We start from the raw sequence: 11,258 nt of genomic DNA on the forward strand, positions 1-11,258 counted from the left end.
AGAGAGTGGGTCTGGTCAAGGCATCTAAAATGACTGCCGTGCACGACAAAAGTGTGGCATTTGAAAAAAGGCAAGATGGCGCAGACAATGTTTTTCAACACTTCCTGATTTCCTTCGAATCGAACGTTAACAGACGTTGGGGCATATTACCAAAGTTAAGCGATATTTATCCCTAACGATGCTTAGCAACGAATTTTTTACCGCTAAGCATTGTCAGAAATTATCGCAGATAAACCTTGCTATTATCAAGGTTTATCGCAAATGCCATAAAAAACGACCGCAATGCATTAGTATCGCTGAAAACTCAGCGATATTCATGCATTACCGAGCTAATGCTCTTAGCCATGTTATCCACCTCCCATTGGATAACATGGCTAAGAACTGCTCAGGGCAGGTGGTAGCTTTTGGAGATATTCGCGCTTAGCGCGAATATCTCCAAAAGTTGGTAATAGGAGATAGCGATGTTAGCGACTGTTTCAAGTCGCTAACATCTTGGCATGCCCACTTTGCATGTCATTAGTGATAAATATCACTGACATGCAAAGTGGGGCCCAAGATGGTCGCTATCTCCTACTAGCGGTCGCTAACTGGTGTTAGCAACAGCTAGGTAATACAGAGATAATTTTATCTCCGCGAAGCGGAGCGCTGTTACAGATATATATCTTTTTTTTAACGTTAATTTCTCAAAATCCACTGAAGCACATATATTGAGACCTAGCAAAGGCACATCGAGCTACCAGTCCCTACAATTTTGCCAAGTTTCGTGCAAATCCATTCAGCCGTTCGATTATTATTATTATTTTTTTTTTTGCCCCGCGGGGCCCTTTTAAAACCTCCACATCAAACCTAGGGGGTCAGGGAGGATCTACTATGCCCCCTTATGGTCATTTGCCCCTTCGCTTTGGCCTCCTCTTGTCTCTCGATCCTACCGAGAGACAAGATGGCGGCCGCTACGGACTGTTTGGAATGTTTACAGACGCCGGAGAACCAATCAGCTTCGCAAAGCTCCGTTACGCGAAAAGTACGCGAAGCGGAGCGCTGTTACAGATATATATCTTTTTTTGAACGTTAATTTCTCAAAATCCACTGGAGCACATATATTGAGACCTAGCAAAGGCACATCGGGCTACCAGTCCCTACAATTTTGCCAAGTTTCGTGCAAATCCATTCAGCCGTTCGATTATTATTATTTTATTTTTTTTTGCCCCGCGGGGCCCTTTTAAAACCTCCACATCAAACCTAGAGGGTCAGGGAGGATCTACTATGCCCCCTTATGGTCATTTGCCCCTTCGCTTTGGCCTCCTCTTGTCTCTCGATCCTACCGAGAGACAAGATGGCGGCCGCTACGGACTGTTTGGAATGTTTACAGACGCCGGAGAACCAATCAGCTTCGCTTCACAAAGCTCCGTAACGCGTAAAGTCCGCGAACCGGAGCGCTGCCTGGTCCGCTGTTACAGATATATATCTTTTTTTGAACGTTAATTTCTCAAAATCCACTGGAGCACATATATTGAGACCTAGCAAAGGCACATCGGGCTACCAGTCCCTACAATTTTGCCAAGTTTCGTGCAAATCCATTCAGCCGTTCGGGCTAAAAGTGAGGCCAACCGCCCTATGGAAAACTCAATGTTAAAAACACGTTTTGGGACCCCCCTTTTTTCTCGGCCCCCCCTTGACGAACCCCCCCCAAATTTTCAGGGGCTGCTCAGAAACAAAATGTTCCATTTTCCTGAAAATTTCAGCCAATTCTGTCCACAAACGCCAAAGTTATTAGACATAGAATTTTCAAAAATCCCATAGAGAAAAAATCCTAACTATATATACCTACTGGCGACCGCCAGTAGGTAATATATATATATATATATATATATATATATATATATATATATATATATATATATATATATATATATATATATATATATATATATATATATATATATATATATATATATATATATATATATATATATATATATATATATATAAAACACTGGCCATGCCCCGGGGGATGGGGTCCTCCGGGCCGAAAATGGCCTCGGGAGGGGGTGCCCTGTGGCCCCCTTCCATTTATTTTTCCAAAAATTAAGAAAATAGGGGTCAAGCCCTGGGGGATGGGGTCCCCAGGGCCCAACAAATAGGAATGGAAAGGGTGCCACACAGCCTCCCTTCTAAAAAATACATTTTTTTAAAAAGCCAGCATTTTGTTGGAGGCCCCGCCCCTTCACAGCAACACTCTGCAAACGCACCTGTGGTAAGTTTTAAGTTCAAGAATTAATTCCCCTTTAACCCTGAGGCTCCTTGGGAGAGAACAAGCCCACCAGGCACCTCTAGTATACGCCACAGGGCTGCATTACAGAGAGGTGGTCCTAGGCTACGCTCCTTTTTACAGCTCTCTGCAACCTATCTCTGTGGCGCTTACTGGAGGTACCTGGTGGGCTAGGTAGACCCCAGGGACCCTCAGGATTCAAGGGGTCTTAATCCCCCAACTTAAAATGTACCACTAATAAGTGTGAGGCAATAAGAATATGATTGTTTTTTATAGTAGACAATTATTGGCAAGTTAGCTACAAATGTAGCTTGTAGTCGCGCATGCAACTGTTGTATGCTTGCTGTCGCTGTGTGTTACTTTGATACTAGGCCAGTTTTAGGGCTTTTAGCAGCTTGGACTAATGTTTATGGTTTTTGCAGGTGGCTTTGATTCCGGATACTAGAGCGAAGCCGGCCGCTTGGACTGCGTCTCCCCCCAGGACAAGGAGAACAGGCTCTGCCCCTCGGTCTCACCTGCCCAGGACAGCAGGCTGCGGCCATCGGAATGGAGCCGGGATCTGGAGCTCCGCGGTCAGTGTGAATTGAACTGTGCCAGCCAGGATGATGACAGGCTGTGCCCGGGGGACTGCGCCCCCCAGCCCGAGGAGGAGGACTGCAGTTTGTACCCAAAGGACAGTGACAGCCACGAGGAGGACAGCAGTGTCTGCCCGGAAGATGGCGGCAGCCCCCTGCGCCCCCAGGACTCTGCTGACGCAAAGGAGGCGGACAGCAGGCTGAGCCGCCGGATCAGGACGGCCTTCAGCGGCGAGCAGATACAACAGCCTGGTGAAAACATTCAAGCGCCAAAAGTACCTTAGCGCCCAGGAGAGGTGCCGGCTGGCGACCAAGCTACCAGTGGCGTAACGAAACTCGAGGGGCCCCCCTGCAAACTACTTGGAGGGGGCCCCCTTCCATCCTCTGCCAGTCTAGAGCTCTCAGGCCAGCGATCTGCCATACTGCAGGGGATGCAGGGCTATTGTTACGCCACTCTCACCAATCCAGCCGTTATAAGTAACACTGGATGGTGGAGTTAAAGGTTGGGCTTAGTCTGCCCGCAGGTTATCATAGGTGGTGGTCCATTCATTACAGGGTCCCTGCCATCAGTAGACCGGGGTAGTTTGCCCAATTTTAGGTGGGTTTCCTGATGCAGAATCCTGTCACGATATACAACATCGGGCCCACTCATCGTTTAGTTTTGACAAAAGTGCATCCACTGCTCCTTCTCGTTTCCGTTTTAAAACATTAGACAACGCGACAATGCAGTATTTCAAAAGCAGATGTAACTACAAAGAGCACATTTTTATAATACATTTTTATTAGTAGACAATAGCAATCGTAAGAGGCATTGCATAGCTTCATACACACTGTGACCCCAATTCCATCACAGTCTCTCTCGCTCTCTCTCTCTCTCTCTCTCTCTCTCTCTCTCTCTCAGTGAGTCAGTCTCTCAGTGAGTCAGTCTCTCTCTCTCTGTCAGTCAGTCTCGCTGTCAGTCAGTCAGTCTCTCTCAGTCAGTCTGTCAGTCAGTCTGTCAGTCTCTCTCTCTCTCTGTCAGTCAGTTGGTCTCTCTCTCTCTCTGTCAGTCTCTCTATCTCTCTCTCTCAGTCAGTCAGTCTCTCTCTCTCTCTCTCTCTCTCTCTTTCAGTCAGTTTCTTAGCCAGTCAGTCTCTTGGTCAGTCAGTATTCAGTCTCTGTGTCAGTCAGTCAGTCTCTACTCTCTCTCCACTCTATCTCTCTCTCTCCATTCTCTCTCTCAACTCTGTCCACTCTATCTCCACTGTCTCTCTCTCTCCACTCTCTCTCCACTGTCTCTCTCTCCACTGTTTCTCTCTCGACTGTCTCTCTCTCCACTGTCTCTCTCTCTCTCCTCTCTCTCTCCATTGTCTCCCTCCACTCTCTCCTCTCTCTCTCTCCACTCTCCCTCCTCTGTCTCTCCACTCTCTCTCTCCACTCTCTCTCCACTCGCTCTCTTTCCACTCTCTCTCCCTTGCTCCACTCTCTCTCCACTCTCTCTCCACTCTCTCTCTCTTCTCTCTCTCTCTCTCTACTCTCTCTCCACTCTCTCTCCACTCTCTCTCTCTCTTCTCTCTCTCTCTCTCTACACTCTCTCTCTCTCCAATCTCTCCACTCTCTCCACTCTTTCTCTCCACTCTCTCTCTCTCCACTCTCTCTCTCTCTCCACTCTCTCTCTCCTCTCTCTCCACTCTCTCTCCACTGTCTCTCTCCACTCTCTCTCTCTTGCCCTCTCTCATCCACTCTCTCTCTCTCCACTGTCTCTCCATGCTCTCTCCACTCTCTCTCTCTCCACTGTCTGTCCCCACTCTCTCTCTCTACTCTCTCTCCACTGTCTCTCTCTCCATTGTCTCTCTCCACTCTCTCTACTCTCTCTCCATTGTCTCTCTCCACTCTCTCTACTCTCTCTCTACTCTCTCCACTCTCTCTCCACTCTCTCTCCATTCTCTCTCCACTCTCTCCACTCTCTCTCTCGACTCTCTATCTCTACCCTCTCACCACTCTCTCTGCTCTCTCCCTCCACTCTCTCTCTGCTCTCGCTCCACTCTCTCCACTCTCTCTCTCTCTCCACTCTCTCTACTCTCTCTCTCTCCACTCTCTCTCTCCACTCTCTCCACTGTCTCCCTCCGCTCTCTCTCTCTACTCTCTCTCCACTCTCTCCACCCTCTCTCTACTCTCTCTCGCTCCACTGTCTCGCTCCACTCTCTCTCACTCTCACTCTCCTCTCTCACTCTACACTAGTCCCCCTCTCTCCACTCACTCTCTCACTCCACTCTCTCTCTCCACTCTCGCCCACTCTCTCTCACAAAGCAGTGTGCGTTGCCATGGGTGTCTGCTGAAATGTTTCTGGGGGTGGGGGGGCAAATTTTTACCTTCATCACCATCCCCCTTGCACCCTTCTCCCCCTCCCCCTTGCACCCTTCTCCCCCTCCCCCTTGCACCCTTCTCCCCCTCCGCCTTGCACCCTTTTCTACCTTGCATCATTCTCCCCTCTGCCTTGCACCATTCTCCCCTCTGCCTTGCACCCTTCTCCCCTCTGCCTTGCACCCTTCTCCCCTCTGCCTTGCACCATTCTCCCCTCTGCCTTGCACCCTTCTCCCCTCTGCCTTGCACCATTCTCCCCTCTGCCTTGCACCCTTCTCCCCTCTGCCTTGCACCCTTCTCCTCTCTGCCTTGCACCCTTCTCCCCTCTGCCTTGCACCCATCTCCTCTCTGCCTTGCACCCTTCTCCTCTCTGCCTTGCACCCTTCTCCCCTCTGCCTTGCACCCTTCTCCTCCCTGCCTTGCACCCTTCTCCCATCCGCCTTGCACCCATCTCCTCTCTACCTTGCACCCTTCTCCTCTCTACCTTGCACCATTTTCCCCTCTGCCTTGCACCCTTCTCGCCCCCCCTTCCCCCACCTCCCCTGCAGACGCCCACATGCTGTGTTCTAACAAGAGTGCTTACCTGAGGGCACCATTTTGCTGCCTCATCCCTTCTCATATGAGCTTTGCCCTGGAGAATGCTGTCTCTGGGGCCTCCACCCCAATCCTTTGGGTGGGCTCTGACTGAAGAGAAACAATGTAAGTTGATACATTGTTTCTCTTCAGTCAGCGGGAGGGGCTCAGAGCAGGCTGCAACCTGCACCTGCTTTAGAGGGGGAGAGGCTTGCTTTAGAGCAAAGCAAGCCTTTCTCACAGCGCTCACCGAAGAGCTGAGGGGGCCGGGCACCCTTCATTTACTGAAGAGAGTGGGGCCGCCCATACCGCAGGGGCTCCCGGGGCATTTGTTATGCCCCCGCTCCTACGGTACTCCTGTAGTATTCTTGTAGTACTCCTGTATTACTCCTGTAATACTCCTGTAGAACTCCGGTGGTACTCCGATAGTACACCTGTAGTACTCCTATAGAACTCCTGCGCTACTCCTGTAGTATGCCTGTAAAACTCCTGTAGTATTGCTGTAGTATTCCTGTAGAACTCCTGTAATTCTCCTATAGTACTCTCCTAGTATTGCTGTAGTACTCCTGTATTACTCCTGTAGGACTCCTGGGGTACTCCTGTAGTACTCCTGTATTACTCCTGTAGTACTCCTGTAGTACTCCTGTAGAACTCCGGTTGTACTCTGGTAGTACACCTTTAGTACTCCTGTAGTATGCCTGTAGAACTCCTGTAATACTCATGTAGTACTCCTGTAGTATTGCTGTAGTACTCCTGTAGTACTCCTGTAGTGCTCCTGAGGTACTCCTGTAGAACTCCAGTAGTGCTCCTGTGTTACTCCTGTAGAACTCCGGTGGTACTCCTGTAGTACACATGTAGTACTCCTATAGAACTCCTGCGCTACTCCTGTAGTATGACTGTAGAACTCCTGTAGTATTGCTGTGGTATTCCTGTAGAACTCCAGTGGTACTCTGGTAGTACACCTTTAGTACTCCTGTAGTACACCTGTAGAACTCCTGTAATTCTCATGTAGTACTCCAGTAGTATTGCTGTAGTACTCCTGTAGTACTCCTGTATTACACTTGTAGGGCTCCTGGGGTACTCCTGTATAACTCCAGTAGTGCTCCTGTGGTACTCCTGTAGAACTCCGGTGGTACTCCTGTAGTACTCCTGTATTACTCCTGTAGAACTCCGGTGGTACTCCGGTAGTATACCTGTAGTACTCCTATAGACCTCTGGTGGTATTCCGGTAGTACATCTGTAGTACTTTTGTAGTACGCCTGTAGAACTCCTGTAATTCTCATGTAGTACTCCTGTAGTACTGCTGTAGTACTCTTGTATTACTCTGGTATGACTCCTGGGGTACTCCTGTAATACGCCTGTATTACTCCTGTAGGACTCCTAGGGTACTCCTTTAGTGCGCCTGTATTACTCCTGTAGTACTCCTGTAGAACTCCGGTGGTACTCCGGTAGTACACCTGTAGTACTCCTGTAGTACGCCTGTGGAACTCCAGTAATTCTCATGTAGTACTGCTGTAGTACTCCTGTATTACTCCTGTAGGACTCCTGGGATACTCTTGTAGTACGCCTGTAAACTCCTGTGGTACTCCTGAAGAACTCAGAAAGACGTTTATGGAGGGGCCCCTATGACCTCAGTGTGTTGTCAGTCTGTAATAGACACAACTGGGGCAGTTATGAGGGTGATGATTGCGAGGGCCCCGAGCTTCTGAGGAAGGGGCCCCTGGATTTGCCAGGGTCAATCCAGACTCAGGCTTGACTTGTGGATTCACTGAAGAGTAAAGTCCAGTCAGGTCTTCAGGATATCTACAATTACTACATATAAAATGAATTCACATATGATTCATTTTAAATGAGATTATTTGCATATTTGATAGCCATCCTGAAAGTTTGACTGAAATATACTCAATGTCCATTTGACCCCCGGAGCACGTTGACGTTTTGACTGCACAGTCCAAGTCACATGAGGGGCAGCACAAGTCTCTGTGGCCCCTCCTGTAGTTACCTAGGACCCTTTTAATATGGCCCCCAGTGCCCTCGTAAAAACTGCCCTTTTATTGGCGCAATGGTCTGCCTCATATGCACATTTTAGGATTCCACAGCTTAACTAAGACAGAGGCCCCCCCTGATCCACTACTGTACCCGCATAGAGCAGAGTTCACCTGCTTTAACTGGGCCCTCACCCCCATCCTCTCTCCGGGCCTCGTGCTCTGACTGAAGAGAAACAATGTATGTTGAAACATTGTTTCCCTTCAGTCAACGGGAGGGGGCGAGGGGCTCCGAGCAGGCTGCAGCCTGCACCTGCTTCAGACGCAGAGGAGAGAGGCTTGCTTTAGAGCAAAGCAAGCCTCTGTCAGAGCTCCCAGAAGAGCTGAGGGGGGCCGGGGCCCCCTTCATTTACTGAGGGGAGCGGGCCCCCTCGCACCGCGGGGCCTGCGGGGGTGTTTGTTACGGCCCTGCAAGCTACTGCTCTCCGAAGTGCAGGTAGGTGTCAGCAATGGCCGATCCGGGAAAGCGGGGGGGGGGCATAAAACTCTTTTGTGACCCATCAGCATGCGAGCTTGAGGGGAGCGCAGTCTGACGGTGCTTGCAGCAGTGCTTCCCTACCTGGTAAAAAGACTTTAAGGCGCTGTAACTGTATAACTCTGCTGTAGCGTATGCTGATAGCGAGAGTGTTATTGTGCAGTCCTATCTGGTTTTGTGTGTTTTTTTATTTTGCATGCGTAAGCCGGGCCTGTAGTGATTTGAGGGCGTGGTTAGTGCTTCATTTCAGCGCTGCATGCCCTGCCTCGGTGAGGTATCTAACTGGAGGTGCGGGGGACGGTCCTCTCCTGCTCCGATACTCACTGCTATCCTTTTCCCTCCCACAGCTCAAGACCTGGATCCAGAACCGCCGCATGAAGCTGAAACACCAGTTACAGGACACGCAGCCGGACCCCTACTCCACTGGCCCCTTTTACAACGCTCTGCCTTCCGGACACCTGAAATATGCCCCCTTCTTTTAGTATGAGACCCCCGGGCAGCTGCCCCTCGCCCACCCCGCAGCAGGCATGGCCTACACAACGATGCTGCCCTCCACCCTGTATTCCATGGACCCTTACAAGGCCTACGCACAGGCGGTCCTGGGGTACAGCGAGCCACCAACCTTCACCTACTACTGAAGTAGGCACTGTTCGGCAAGGATGAGCACTACAGACTCTTAAGAGCGACCAGGGACACTGCCAGTGCCACTCGCGGGCACTTATACATTGCTGTATTCATATTGAATGACCGACGTTAATCTTTTTGGATTTCTTTATGGCTTTGGACATATTTGAGATAATGGGCAACATTGTTTGATAATATATATATATATATATTCACTGAAAAAACCATAGGTTATAGACCATATATAGTTAGGAATTAGCATTTATAAAACCTTGAAAATTCACTGAAAAAACCATAGGTTATAGACCATATATAGTTAGGAATTAGCATTTAGAAAACCTTATTTTACTCACACAAAACCATTGAAATTCCATATATAGTTAGTTGCACTAACTATATATCGCGCACCCGCAATCCACTGCTGATGATGTCACATATTACATCATTCATGACATGGTCAGTGACATCACTGATGACATCACTGATGACATCATCTAGTGTCTGTGTGTTTTTGTAAAGTTTAAATACGTTTTACATATTGAAGAATGACTGGATGGATGGAAGACTGAGTGTGTGTGTGGCTGGCTGGGAGGTGTGTGACGCTGTGCATATCAATGTGTACTTGTATCAGTGATTGTATAAGAGAGTAAGTATGTGTTAGTATATGTGTGAAAAGTATGGTGTTCTGTGTTTAACTATAGATGAGGAAATCGAAGTGTGATTGATTCTTCACAGGACTGACTAGGTGTATGAGTGCATATGATAGTGTTCTAATAATAACTGACTGTATGTATGAGTAATTGTATGGGTGAATGAGTGAATGTGTGTGTAGACGTACGAATCAGTGAGTGCGTATGTAGTAACTGGTATTGGTGTGTCATGATATCATCAGTGATGTAATTTGAGATGTCATCAGTGATGTCATTTCAGATGTCATTAGTGATGTCATCAGTGATGTCACTGAAGTATGGTGTTCTGTGTTTAACTGTATAGATGAAGAAATGGAAGTGTGATTGATTCTTTACAGGACTGACTTGGTGTGTGAGTAACTCCATGGATGAGTGGCAGTGTGTGACTGTCTGCATAGGTGTATGAGTGCATATGATAGTGTTGTAATAATGAGTGACTGTATGTATGAGTGATTGTATGGGTGAATGAGTGAATGTGTGTGTAGACGTAGGAATCAGTGAGTGCGTATGTAGTAACTGGTATTGGTGTGTCATGATGTCATCAGTGATGTCATTTGAGATGTCATCAGTGATGTCATCAGTGATGTCATTTGAGATGTCATCAGTGATGTCATCAGTGATGTCACTGACCATGTCATGAATGATGTAATATGTGACATCATCAGCAGTGGATTGCGGGTGCGCGATATATAGTTAGTGCAACTAACTATATATGGAATTTCAATGGTTTTGTGTGAGTAAAATAAGGTTTTCTAAATGCTAATTCCTAACTATATATGGTCTATAACCTATGTTTTTTTCAGTGAATTTTCAAGGTTTTGTAAATGCTAATTCCTAACTATATATGGTCTATAACCTATGGTTTTTTCAGTGAATTTCATTGGTTTTTTAACAGCTAATATCTGTAGCTGTAAAATGTATTCTTCTTTAAATCCAAAAATATATTTTATATGTTTATTAATAAAAAAAATTTAAAATATTTTTTTTCTTCGTTCCCGCTTCGCGAATCGGGAAGCTTCCCGTTAGCTGACCTTGATGCCGCGAAATAGACCGCGAGCCGGTAAACGTTTCTTTACCGCAACTGCCGCGTTAGAAAACAACATCGTGACGCCTCCCGTCCGCATGACGTTTCGCGTTGTCGCGTGATACGTCATATGACGTGCTACGTTAGCGAACTGGTACGCTTACCGAGTCGCAAAGCACAGGTTTCTGGAAGCAAACCGGGAGGCCCTGCAAAGCGCTTAACGTAAACACAGCAGGTCATGTGACTTGGTAATAACACTTTTCATTGGTTCATTTCACTTTTGGTTTCCTAATGATGTAAGACTAGGTCATATAATCTAAAGTGAACACTTTTCATTGGTTGAGAACTATTGTTTTTCCCAAATGATGAAAATCCCTCCTTCTTTCCTCACTCTGACTTTCATCATTGTGAGAGAAAGACCCTTTGTTACCAGTGAGCAATGGCTTCCTTAGTAGCTTCAGCTGGGTGCTTCCCCACCACCTCCACCACATCCAAGGAAGAGTGGACCACCTGCTGAAGTTATAATTCAGCAAGAAGAGGAAGAAGAGGAACAGGACGACGAGCACGAAGAGAGGCACTTTATGCCTGAGGAGCCCAGGACGTCTCACCGGAAAGAAAACTTCATTTGGCAATTTTTTTAA

The 11,258-nt window shown here is 47.6% G+C and overlaps 1 pseudogene; it reads left to right on the top strand.

The window, feature by feature from the left end:
* Positions 1-2,672: 2,672 nt before the first annotated feature.
* Positions 2,673-8,918, top strand: LOC144790884 (homeobox protein XHOX-3-like; annotated as a pseudogene).
* The last annotated feature ends 2,340 nt before the right edge of the window (positions 8,919-11,258 follow it).

This window comes from Lissotriton helveticus, chromosome 11, assembly GCF_964261635.1.
Source record: "Lissotriton helveticus chromosome 11, aLisHel1.1, whole genome shotgun sequence".
Classification (NCBI taxonomy): Eukaryota; Metazoa; Chordata; class Amphibia; order Caudata; family Salamandridae; genus Lissotriton; species Lissotriton helveticus.